The following is an 11,381-nucleotide window of genomic DNA, read 5'->3' as shown; positions in this document are numbered from 1 at the left end:
ACAGGCAACCACATTTCTATTAATCAGTAGTGAAGACTTCCACTGGGTATATTGGGATCTTCTTTCATTAATTCTTCAAAGTAACTCTCCAGGGTAACCCTGTTATCAATAGTAAATTGGGTCGGTGGTAAATGATAGGGAGGCATATATTAAGAAACCATTGAATTCTCTGGTTGGGGAAGGGTTATTCTTAATAACTCCAGGGGTAAAAGCTGAAAGAAAACAAATAAAACTCAATTTGGGCTGGATTAGTAAGAACTCTAAAACTCCAGTAATGAGTGTTTGAATCACCCCAAAAGGTAAGTCACAATGTCTAGATGAGGTACTTGCTGACGTGTTAGCTCAGAGCAAAGTGAACCCACGGTGAGTAGTGAAAGAAGGAGGTAATAAACATTGACTTCCAACTACCTATGAAATGAGAATCATAATGCTTATAATTTTTTAATTTTTAGAGAGAGTGTGTGAGTTGGAGGGAGAGGCAGAGAGAGAAGGAGAGAGAGAATTTTGTTTAAAGATTATTTATTTGTTTATTTTAGAGCAAGAGAGAGTGCATGAAACGTGGGGAGGACCAGGAGGAAAGGGAGAGAGAATCCTCAAGCAGATTCTCCGCTGAATGGGTCCTATCCTAGGACCTTGAGATCATGACCTGAGCCGAAATCAAGAGTCGAACTCTCAACTGACTGGGTCACCCAGGTGCACCATAATGTCTATAATTATATCATTTTGCTTTGTTATGTAGATGTTTAAAAAATATTAATCAGGGGCACCTACGCGGCTCAGTCGGTTGAGTGCCTGCCTCTTGGTTTCGGCTTAGGTCATGATCACAGGGTCCAGGGATGGAGCCCAGCATGGGGCTCACTGGCGAGTCTGCCTGAGATTCTCTCTCACCCTCTCCCTCTGGCCCTCCCCCTGCTCATTCTCTCTCTCTCTCTCTCTCTCAAATAAATAGATAAATCTTTTTAAAAAATTAACCAATGAGTCACCTGGGTGGCTCAGTGGGTTAGATGCCCAGCTCTTGATTTCAGCTCAGGTCATGATCTGAGGGTCATAGGATCAAGCCCCATGTCGGACTCTACATTGAATGTGGAATTACTGTATCTTTCTCTCTCTCTCAAAAAAAAAAAAAATTAAAAATTACCAATAGTACATTTTTTTCTTCTTGCCTGTTTCCTATTATTTTATAAAAGGTGTTCATGGTGTTAGTTAACTTTCTAATTTAATCTTTAGGTTATAGGTTATCAAAGGGCAGGTTGTGGTTGATCTAGAAGAGGAAGCACATTTGCTTGGCAAAGGACAAATGAGTTTTTGGTCTCCTTTTCGGAGAAGCGATGAGAACCATCATTAAACAAAGAAACTATCATGTTAGGAAGTAATACAGTTGCTATTATTTTTATTTCCAAATTAAATCTAATTGGAAAAATAAATTTGGATGTTGAGTTGACAAGCTCATGGACTATCTCACTGTTTTGTTATCATCTTGAAATCAACTATAGCTCCTTGCAATTCCATCTGTAGAATAGGAGAAAAATTTGATAACTTAATTTCTAGACTCTCTTTCCCATAGAATTCTGGTACAATATTAGAATGCAGAAGATGGTGTGAAGAGTTTCCCCCCCCCCCCCCACTGGCCATGCCAGGATGGTTTTCTTTGCATAATACAGGTGTAAAGTTTACATTAAATTGCAGGATTTCTCAAGTGTGTCACCCAGGTCAGTACTGAAGTTACCACTGATTATCAAACCCAGTTTTCAGGGTTTACTGTAGCCTTTTAATTTCCTGACAGCAGCCATGGTTTTCCATGAACATTTTTTCCCCAACCTTCCAACTTTCTTGATTAATTTTACTTATAGTACTGCCATCTACCTACCTACCTACCTACCTACCTACCTATCATGTTCATCATCATCATCTATCTAATAATATTAGTCATTTTTAGCATACAACTAAGTGACATTAATTATATTCACAATCTATTTCAGATGCAGTCATTACCACTATCTTTATAACCTTTTCTATTACCTCAAACAGAAGCTCCATGACCCCATTTTCCTCTTTCTTGCAGCCATCACCCTACAAAGACATGACCACCGACACCAGCCCCTTGCACCCATACTGGCCTTGGCACCTGAGGCTGGACATCTTTGTGCCTGATGACTGTCCCACTTGGCATCTCCTGGTTGGCCTATTCTCCATCTCTGGGGTCTTAGTTGCAACCACATGGTTGTTATCAGGTTATACTGTTGTTGTCCCCCTGGGGACTTGGTAGCAACTGTCCATGTGCTGGTTTGCAGTATGTGGGTGGTTTACATGTATTTACATGGTGATTGAAGTCTGGTTCAGCCTCTACTACAAAGACTTTCTTGGATACCAAGCTTTCTTTTTTTTAATTTAATTTATTTATTTGACAGAGACAATGAGACAGCACAAGCAGAGGGAACAAAAAGGGAGAATCTGGCTCCCTGCTAAGCAGGGAGGCCAAAGTGGGGCTCGATCTCAGGATCCCAGGAACATGACCTGAGCTGAAGGCAGATGCTTAACTGACTAAGCCACCCAGGAGCACCAAGACCAAGCTTTCTTGCCCCAACTCTGGAAAACCTATGCCACAAGAAACAGCTGATACAACCTGAGAGACAATTTCACAAAATGCATGGAGACCATCACAGCTTGCCTATGGGTGGCGATCACCTTTCTCCAGCAGACCCTCTGCTTTGTCTATAGCTTGTGGCCTCTGTGGATCAGATCTATAGGGATGTGCTCTATTTCCTGACAGAGCACCAGGACAGATTCTTGCATGGGGAGCTGGGCTACCCATTTACTTCTGGTTTTACTTTGTCTTCATGAACATCCTGTGGCTGGTGTTGCCTGGAATCTTCATGCTTGATTCTCTAAAACAGTTCACTGGTGCCCAGGACATGCTGGACGCCAAAGCCACAAAAGCCAAGAGCAAGCAGAATTAAAAAGTAATAGACTAAGCTTGAACACTAGCTGATGAGGAACACTTCACCAGTCAGAAAAGTCCAGTTCTTACCCCCACAGGCTGGAGGGACAAAGCAAATTGATCTGTCAAACTCAGGCTGATGGGTAAGCAACCAGAAGGGTCAGAGGCAGGAGCAGGAGAAGAGCTGTGTGGAGCTACTGCCAAGAACCACTGGGACAAAGGTACAGTAGAACCTAGGAGGTCCATGATGGTGACAGTTTTTAAAGTCAGGAAATAGGGGCGCCTGGGTGGCTCAGTCAGTTAAATATCTGCCTTCGGCTCAGGTCATGATCCCAGGATCCTGGGATCAAGTCCTGCATCTGGCTCCCTGCTCAGTGGGGTGCCTACTTCTCCCTCACCCCTTGCTCCTCTCCCTTGCTCATGCTCTCTCTCTCTGTCAAATAAATAAATAAAATCTTAAATACATACATACATACATAAAATCAGGAAATAAAAGATCTTGACATTCCCCCCCCGCCAAAAAAAAGAGAAGAAAACTCCATGACCAGTAAACAATGACTCCTCATTCCCTCTGCTGCTGGCAATCTCTAATCTATTTTCTGTCTCTAGGAATTTACCTTTCTAATATTTCATGTAAGTGGAATCACATTAATCTTTTTGTTTCTGGCTTATTTATCTTAGCATAATGTTTTCAGGGTCATCCCTAAAAGAATTTTTTATGGATAAATAATATTTCATTGTGTGCATAGTACCACACTGTGTTTATTCATTCATCTGTTAATGAATTTTGTATTGTTTTTATCTTTTGACTATTGTAAATAATGCTACAATGAACACTGATATACAAATATTTACTTGGATTTCTGACTTCAATTACGTTGGGTATATGCCCAGTAGTGGAACAACTGGGTCATATGATAATTCAATATTTAGCTTTCAGAGGAAGCATCAAACTGTTTTCCACAGGGCCTGTACTATTTTCATTAACAGTACAAGGGTTACAATTTGTCCAGAACCTCACCAACACTTGTTGTTTTCTGTTTTTTTTTTTTTTATTTTATTTAATAGTCATCCTAGTAGGTATAAGTGGTAACTCATAATGCTATTAAATATCTTTTCAAGTGATTACTGACCATTTGTGATTTTTGTAGGAATAGCTGTTTAAATTATTTGCTCATTTTTAAATAAGGTTTGTCTTCTTTTGAATTGTAGGAGTCCTTTTTTTAGTAATAGTATTTATTAATAATATTAATATATCCTAGATAGTAAACCATTATTAAATATATGATTTGCAAATATTTTCTACCATTCTGGAAGTTGTCTTTTCCCTTTCTTAATAATGTCTTTTGATATCAAAAAGTTTGTATTTTGATAGAGTCCAATTTATCTATTTTTTTTTCTTCCATTTGTTTTTGGTATCATATCTAAAAATTCATTGCCAAATCTGAGTCACCAAGATTTACTCCTACATTAGATTTAGCTTTTATGTCTACACCATTGATCTATTTTGAGTTAATTTTTGTGTATGGTGTTAGGTGGATATCAACAGCATTCTTTCGCATGGAAATTCAGTTCTCCCAATACCATTTGTTGAAGAGACTGTTCTTTCTCCATTGTTTGAGCTTGGGACACTTATTAGAAATCAGCAGGCCACAGATGCATGTGTTTATTTCTGAATTCTCAATTCTATCCCATTGATCTAGCCTTATGCCAATACCATGTTCTTTTGTTAAGTAGATTGGGAGTGTGTTTGAAATTAGGAAATGTAAATCTTCCAACTTTTTTTTTCAAAATTGATTTGGTTATTTGAGGTCCCTTTCAGTTCTACATGAATTTGAGGATTGGTTTTTTCATTGCTGCAAATAAAAGTTTTGGAATATAATAGGGATTGCATTGAATGTGTAGATTATTTTGGGTAGTATTGACATCATAACGATGTTAAGTCATCCTTTCAATGTATTTAGATCTTCTTTAACCATTGTTTTGTAGTTTTCAGTGTACAAGCCCTTCACCTCCTTCGTCAAATTTATTCTTAAGTGTTTTATTCTTTTGGATGCTATCATAAATAAAAATTTTTAATTTCTTTTCTATATATTCATTGCTAGTATATAGAAACAGAACTTTGAGTGTTGATCTTGTACTCTGCAACTTTGTTAAATTTGTTATTAGTTCCAGAAGCATTCTTGTCCATTTTTTTTGTGAAAATCTCTATATAGTGATATATCATTTGCAGATAGTTTTACTTCTTTTCCAATTGGGGTGTCTGTTATTACTTTTTCTAGCCTAATTGTTCTGGCTAAAACTTCCAGTACAATGTTGAAAGCATGAAAGTGGACATTCTTTTCTTGTTTTTTTATTTTAGTAGGNNNTTCAGTCTTCCACTTGAGTATGATGTTAGCTATGGGTTTTTCATAAATGTCTTTTGTTGTGTCAGTGAATTTCCTTTCTGTTCCTAGTTTTCTGTTTTTATCATGAAAAAGTATTTGGATTTGTCACACACCTTTTTCACATCAACTGAGACAATCATGTATTTTTCCCCCTTCTATTAATATTACATTGATTGATTGGTTTATGTTGAACCACCATTGCTTGCTGGGATAAATCCCACTCGTTAATGGTGTATAATCATTTCCTTGTGCTGTAGGATGGTTTTGCTAGTATTTTATTTAGAATTTCTATATCTATATTCATAAGGCAGATTGGTCTGTGATTTTATTTTGTTGTAATGTCTTTATCTGGCTTTACGGGGAACTCCAGGAATTAGTTTGGAAATGTTTTCTCATCTTCTATTTCTTTGAAGAGTTTGAAAAGAATTGGTGTTAATTCTTCTTTAAATGTGTGCTAGAAGTTACCAACAAAGCCTTCTCACCCTGGACTTTTATTTGATGCCATGAAATGTTTTTAAGCACCTAATTCCTTACACTTGGCATCTTATGATCCTTGGGTTGTTTTATTTTGTTTTATCTGGCTTTTCTTTTTCTGAGTGATGCATAAAGCAGTGGCTCCTACTTGACTAAGAGTAAGTTGATGTATTACAGCTGTAGAAATTATTAAAAGATAGAAATACTAGTAACACTGTATTTATATAAACCCAAGGGGTGCCTGGGTAGGTTAGTTGGTTAAGTGTTTGCCTACAGCTCAGGTCATAATCCTGGTAGTCCCAGATATTAAACCCCACTCAGCAGGGAGCCTGCTTTTCCCTCCTCCCTCTGCTGTCCCCCCACTCGCTTGTGCTCTCTCTCACTCTCTCAAATAAATAAATAAAATCTTAAAAATAGGGGCGCCTGGGTGGTTCAGTCATTAAGCATCTGCCTTTGGCTCAGGGCGTGATCCCGGCATTCTGGGATCGAGCCCCACGTCCGGTTCCCTGCTCTGCTGGGAGTCTGCTTCTTCCTCTCCCACTCCCCCTGCTTGTGTTCCCTCTCTCGCTGGCTGTCTCTCTCTCTGTCAAATAAATAAATAAAACCTTTAAAAAAAATCTTAAAAATAAATAAATAAATAAATAAATAAATAAATAAATAAACTTGACCTTTTTCTGTAAGAAGTCATTTGACTCTCAATTTCATATAGGTGAGTAAACTCAAAAGTGGAAAATCTAATAACTAAAATGAAAAAAAATCTACCTCAAAATAATTTTGTAACATTAGGTTAAGACAATGTTCTAGGGAATTTCTACTAGATCTTAAAAAAAGAGATTGTTACTATGTTATTAATTTTTCCATCACATACGTTAAAGGCCTTCCAAGTTTTTTAAATACATAGCATACAAACAAAATAATGAATATCAGATTAGAATTAGTTTGATGAAATAAGGATGAATAAACAACTGGGAATGTTTAGATTTCTTGAAGAAGAAGAAAGGAAAAAAGTCAAAAGGAAAAAGGGAAAAGGCCAAGAAAGGAAAAGGTCAAGGAGGAAAAGGTCAAGGAGGAAAAGGTCAAGGAGGAAGAGAAGGGTAAACATTATGGGGAGAATATGTATGTCTGAAGTACTTTTACGCATGATCTCATTTGATTCTTACAACACCTATATTGAACTTACCTATATTATGGAGCTCGTAAGGAGCCGAACCATGACAAGAACACATGTCTCTATGATCCCCAAAATCACATTGACAAAGATGGGTATAATCTATCTATCATTGAATGAAAAGTGGGCCTTCAATGATTTCATTAAAAAAATACGGTTTATAAAGGATTTTTTCTATGTATGGATTTGAACATTGTACATATTTATCTACATAAACATATTTGCATTTATTTTTAGAAATGTATGTAAGTACAAAGTTAAAATATGAAGATTATATATCAAACTATTAATGGTGTTCATGTTTGGATATTGGAATTAACTAAATTATTTTATTTCATTTTAAAACTACAATTTAAAATTTTTTTCATTTATCTACTTTTACTAACATTTGCAATTAACATATAAACTAGTTTGTTCTGTAACAAAACTTATTAAAAGTTTTATGGACATGAGGTAAGAGAAAAGATACATAGTATTTGAACAGTTATTAAACTAGATTTTTAATTGTTGAATTATTGAGAAATAAATGCATAAACATATGGAATCTTAACTAACATATATCCATAATTTTTCAAACCAGATGGGCATACGTAGTTTTATATTTAACATTTTTTTCATTTTTCCATAGACAGAAGACCCTAAATTGCATGAAGAATAATGAGAATGAAAGTAACCGCCTCATTAAATTAAATATAGAGACTTTTTTTGATCCTATGCTGTGAGTACTGGACACCTCATTAAATTAAATATAGGGTTGTGTTTTTTTTTTTTTTTTTGATCCCCTGATCTGAGGGCTCTACCTTTAGAACAATTAAAGTACCAGTTACTTGTAGACATTTATTACAGAAGTCTTCTTTTACTGATAAAACAGGTCATTCCACATTATTTTTTCTCTATTCTTGCTAACATTTTCTACATCCGTTAAAGCTTTGACTTAATTAACTTAATTAACTGAATCTTCATTTTGGGGACCTCAGCCATTTCTGTAAATGATAGAATATATTTGATGTGTTATTCTTACATTTATTCTAATTAAAAATCATCTATTTTCTTTTAAAAGAAAGTGTTTTTAATCCCTTCTATAGCCTATAGTAGATCTCCATTCTTTTATTTCAATGCACAAGTTTTAATGAGTCATTACAGTTTGAAAGGGCTATTTATATGCAATTTTAGTTTAATCAAATATGTCATGAGCTTCAGATTAACCATTTACCATTAGAAATGTCAGTACAAAATAATTTTATCAAATTGATTTGGACCTCCCCGGAAATTTTAAATGCCAATGTAACTTAAACTGTGTGATATTTTGTCAAGAGTCATTTACAATAATCTATGATCATTAATGACAGATTAGTTAAATAAATGCTTTAAACTTATCAAATGTTTTAGGAAAAAAGTAATATAGAATAAAATCTGAAGTACATTTTGTATTTTAATTGAATATTTTAAAATTTCAATCTATATCCCACCTATATGTATTTCTCAGGAACATAAAATCTGTACTTTGCATTTGTTTTTAGGTGAAAAAAAGGAGAATAATGTTAATAGATATTCATTTTTACCATAATTGTTTACAGTAAAGGGAAGTCAAATTTTCAAAGTAATGTAAATTCTGAGCAGAACATTCAACCCATATATACATATATATATATGTGTGTGTGTGTGTGTGTGTATATATATATATATGTGTGTGTTTTATACATATATTTTGGAGAACTTTCTTAAGATAAAATATAGCTGTAATTGGACATTGTCCCACAGTTTATTGACCAAAGAATTTTTCCAGTTTGGGTGACTTTAAATATTTTAAATATCTGAAGGTCTTTACACATTGGTAAATTTTGAGAGTCATACAATGGAAAGAACAAATTCTATGATAGTTACCCACTTGAACAAAGTACGTCCCAATATTTTTTGTTATTATTTATTTATTTAATGTTTTTTATTATTAACCTCCGAAGTGTAGTATCTGCACCTTAGTTAGCTTCCGAAGGTGATATGGTATAGAAGAAAATGTTAGAAGTTGTATTGATAAACGATTTCAGCCAAGTCTAGAAAAGGAAATTAAATTCTTACATTAAATATGGAATGACATTTATACATACACACACAGAAATATACACACAAAGAGATAGAGGACAAGTAAAAAGATTTGGAGAGAGTACCATCAGCAAAATGGTAGAGTTTGTAGCTCCAAATGCCCATCCCTCTATAGAAACATGGAAAAAACAAGCAGAAACTGCCAAAAACAACATTGTCCTAACTTTGAAAAAAGGCAAAATTTCACAAAAAACAAGCAAATGCTGAATAAAGGAAGATGCAACTAAAAAATGATAAGAAATGGTAGCATTTTAACGTCCTCTTTCCGCAGCCTCTGCCCGCTCAGCAGCACTCTTGAAGGTGACAGCCTGCATTCTCAGTGTGGGAACATGGTCCTTGGTCTTGAAAGAAGCAGAGTATATCTTATCTGCCCTTTCTAGCTCTTCTGGAGGATGTATAAAGGACTGATGCAAAGCGTTCAACACCTTTTGCTTAGCTCGGAACTCTCTCACGGTGGAAAAGTGGCAAGCATTGTTCGAAACCACTGTAAGGTGAAGTAAGTCCTGCAGTTGCCTAGTGTAAAAGATTATGGTTAAGATATATGCATTAGTTTTTAGAACAATTTGGCAAGTAAAAAAATAAAAGTCATCCACATTGGAAAGGAAGAAGTAAAACTATCTCATCATAAGTCATTAAGGAAATCCAAATCAAAACTGTAATTATATATAGCTTCACATCCACTAGTGTGGCTACAATACATTTTTTAAAAAGGGAAACAATTACTGTTGATGCAGATGTAAAGAAATTGGTCCTCATACGTCGCTGGTGGGAATGCAAGAATGGTTCAGCCATTCTAGAAAACAATTTGATGGTTCCTCAAATAGTTGAGCATAGAATTATCATATGACCCTGCAATTCTATTCCCAGGCATTTACTACAAAAAGATTAAAATTCAACAAGTAAAAGTACATGTCCAGGCATGTTCATAGCAGCACTATTCACAATAGCCCAAAATTCCGCCAATGGACGAATGGATAAGCAAGTTATGCTATATGCATACAGTTGAATGTTATTTAGCCTTGCTAATGAATGAAATATTGATACATGCTACAATGTGGATGAGCCTCCAAAACATTATGCTAAGTGCAAAAGATAGTCACAAGAGACCCCATGATTCCATTCATATGAAATATCCAGAATAGATAAATACATGGAGATAGGATGTACATTGGTGGTTACCAGAGGATGGAGAGTAGTGACTCAATAGTTAATGGATTTTGCTTTGGAGTGATGGAAATGTTTTGGCTCTAGATACAAGTTGTGGTTGCACATCAGCGTGAATGTACCAAATGCCAGTGAATTGTTTCCTTGAAATGGTTTATTTTATGTTATGTGAATTTCACTTTCAAAAATTGTTTTTAAAATATTTGAATAATTTTTGTTTATTATTGATCATGAATCCTTGAACATCATTTCCTGGAACTTGCATTTCGAATAATTAGTTTTAGAGACTTAGATGTGATCTATTTGACATAAACCGAAGTTCCTTCTTAACTCAGTTTGTAGGCTACTTCAAATTCACCAGACTTTATTCATGTTGAAATGTATGTTGGATGAAAAGACAGTGAATAAATAGATGGAAACAGAGAATAAATCAAATTAAATACAAATCAATACATTACATAAAGTTAGCTGGATAATATTTTACTTTTTACTAACACTGAAAAATGAAGGCTGGTCATGTTACAATTATAAGTAATGCATCTCCAACTAATTCAAAGTACTTCGTCTTATTTTTCCCTTACAATCAGATATACCGTTACAAGTCCTTGGCTTATCTAGACTCAGTTACCATCCAGCCTCATTGCTCATGTTCCTTCTTGCTCCTCTTGTTATGGTCATATCAGATTTTGTTCAGTTACTCTATAATGCTCTGCTTTTTAAAAAAAAATTTTTTATATGGAACTCTTGTGTCCCTTTAATGGCTCCTGAAAGAATTCTCCCTATCTCTTCATAGACAAAGCCCCTCATGAGCCTGTTCTAACCTAATTCTCACTACATGTTTAATGGACTAATGCATAATTTATGTCTTATTTCTTAAGTTCATTGAATATATTTATCTTCTTTACCATTTGACTATACCAGCATGTATGCATTTGGTAAAGTGACTAAATGTATTAAGGCTTAGATGGGAGAAAGGGTCCGGAGAGAAAGACAGGCCAGAAAAGGAACAACCATTATAAACCCATGTAGAAAATGGGTTCCATTTTTATGTAATTATTTCTTTTGGTTTAAGTATTTAGTTAAGATTTTATATTTGAATGCATGTTATTTATTTAAGATACACTGAAGTCATGTAATCTCCTTTAGTGGT

At 34.9% G+C, this 11,381-nt stretch overlaps 1 pseudogene; it reads left to right on the top strand.

Moving 5' to 3' along the window:
- The first annotated feature begins 2,080 nt into the window (after positions 1-2,080).
- Positions 2,081-3,278, top strand: LOC103657374 (annotated as a pseudogene).
- The last annotated feature ends 8,103 nt before the right edge of the window (positions 3,279-11,381 follow it).

Source organism: Ursus maritimus, unplaced genomic scaffold, assembly GCF_017311325.1.
Source record: "Ursus maritimus isolate PB19 unplaced genomic scaffold, ASM1731132v1 scaffold_29, whole genome shotgun sequence".
Taxonomy (NCBI): domain Eukaryota; kingdom Metazoa; phylum Chordata; class Mammalia; order Carnivora; family Ursidae; genus Ursus; species Ursus maritimus.
This window is presented reverse-complemented; position numbering and strand designations above follow the sequence as displayed.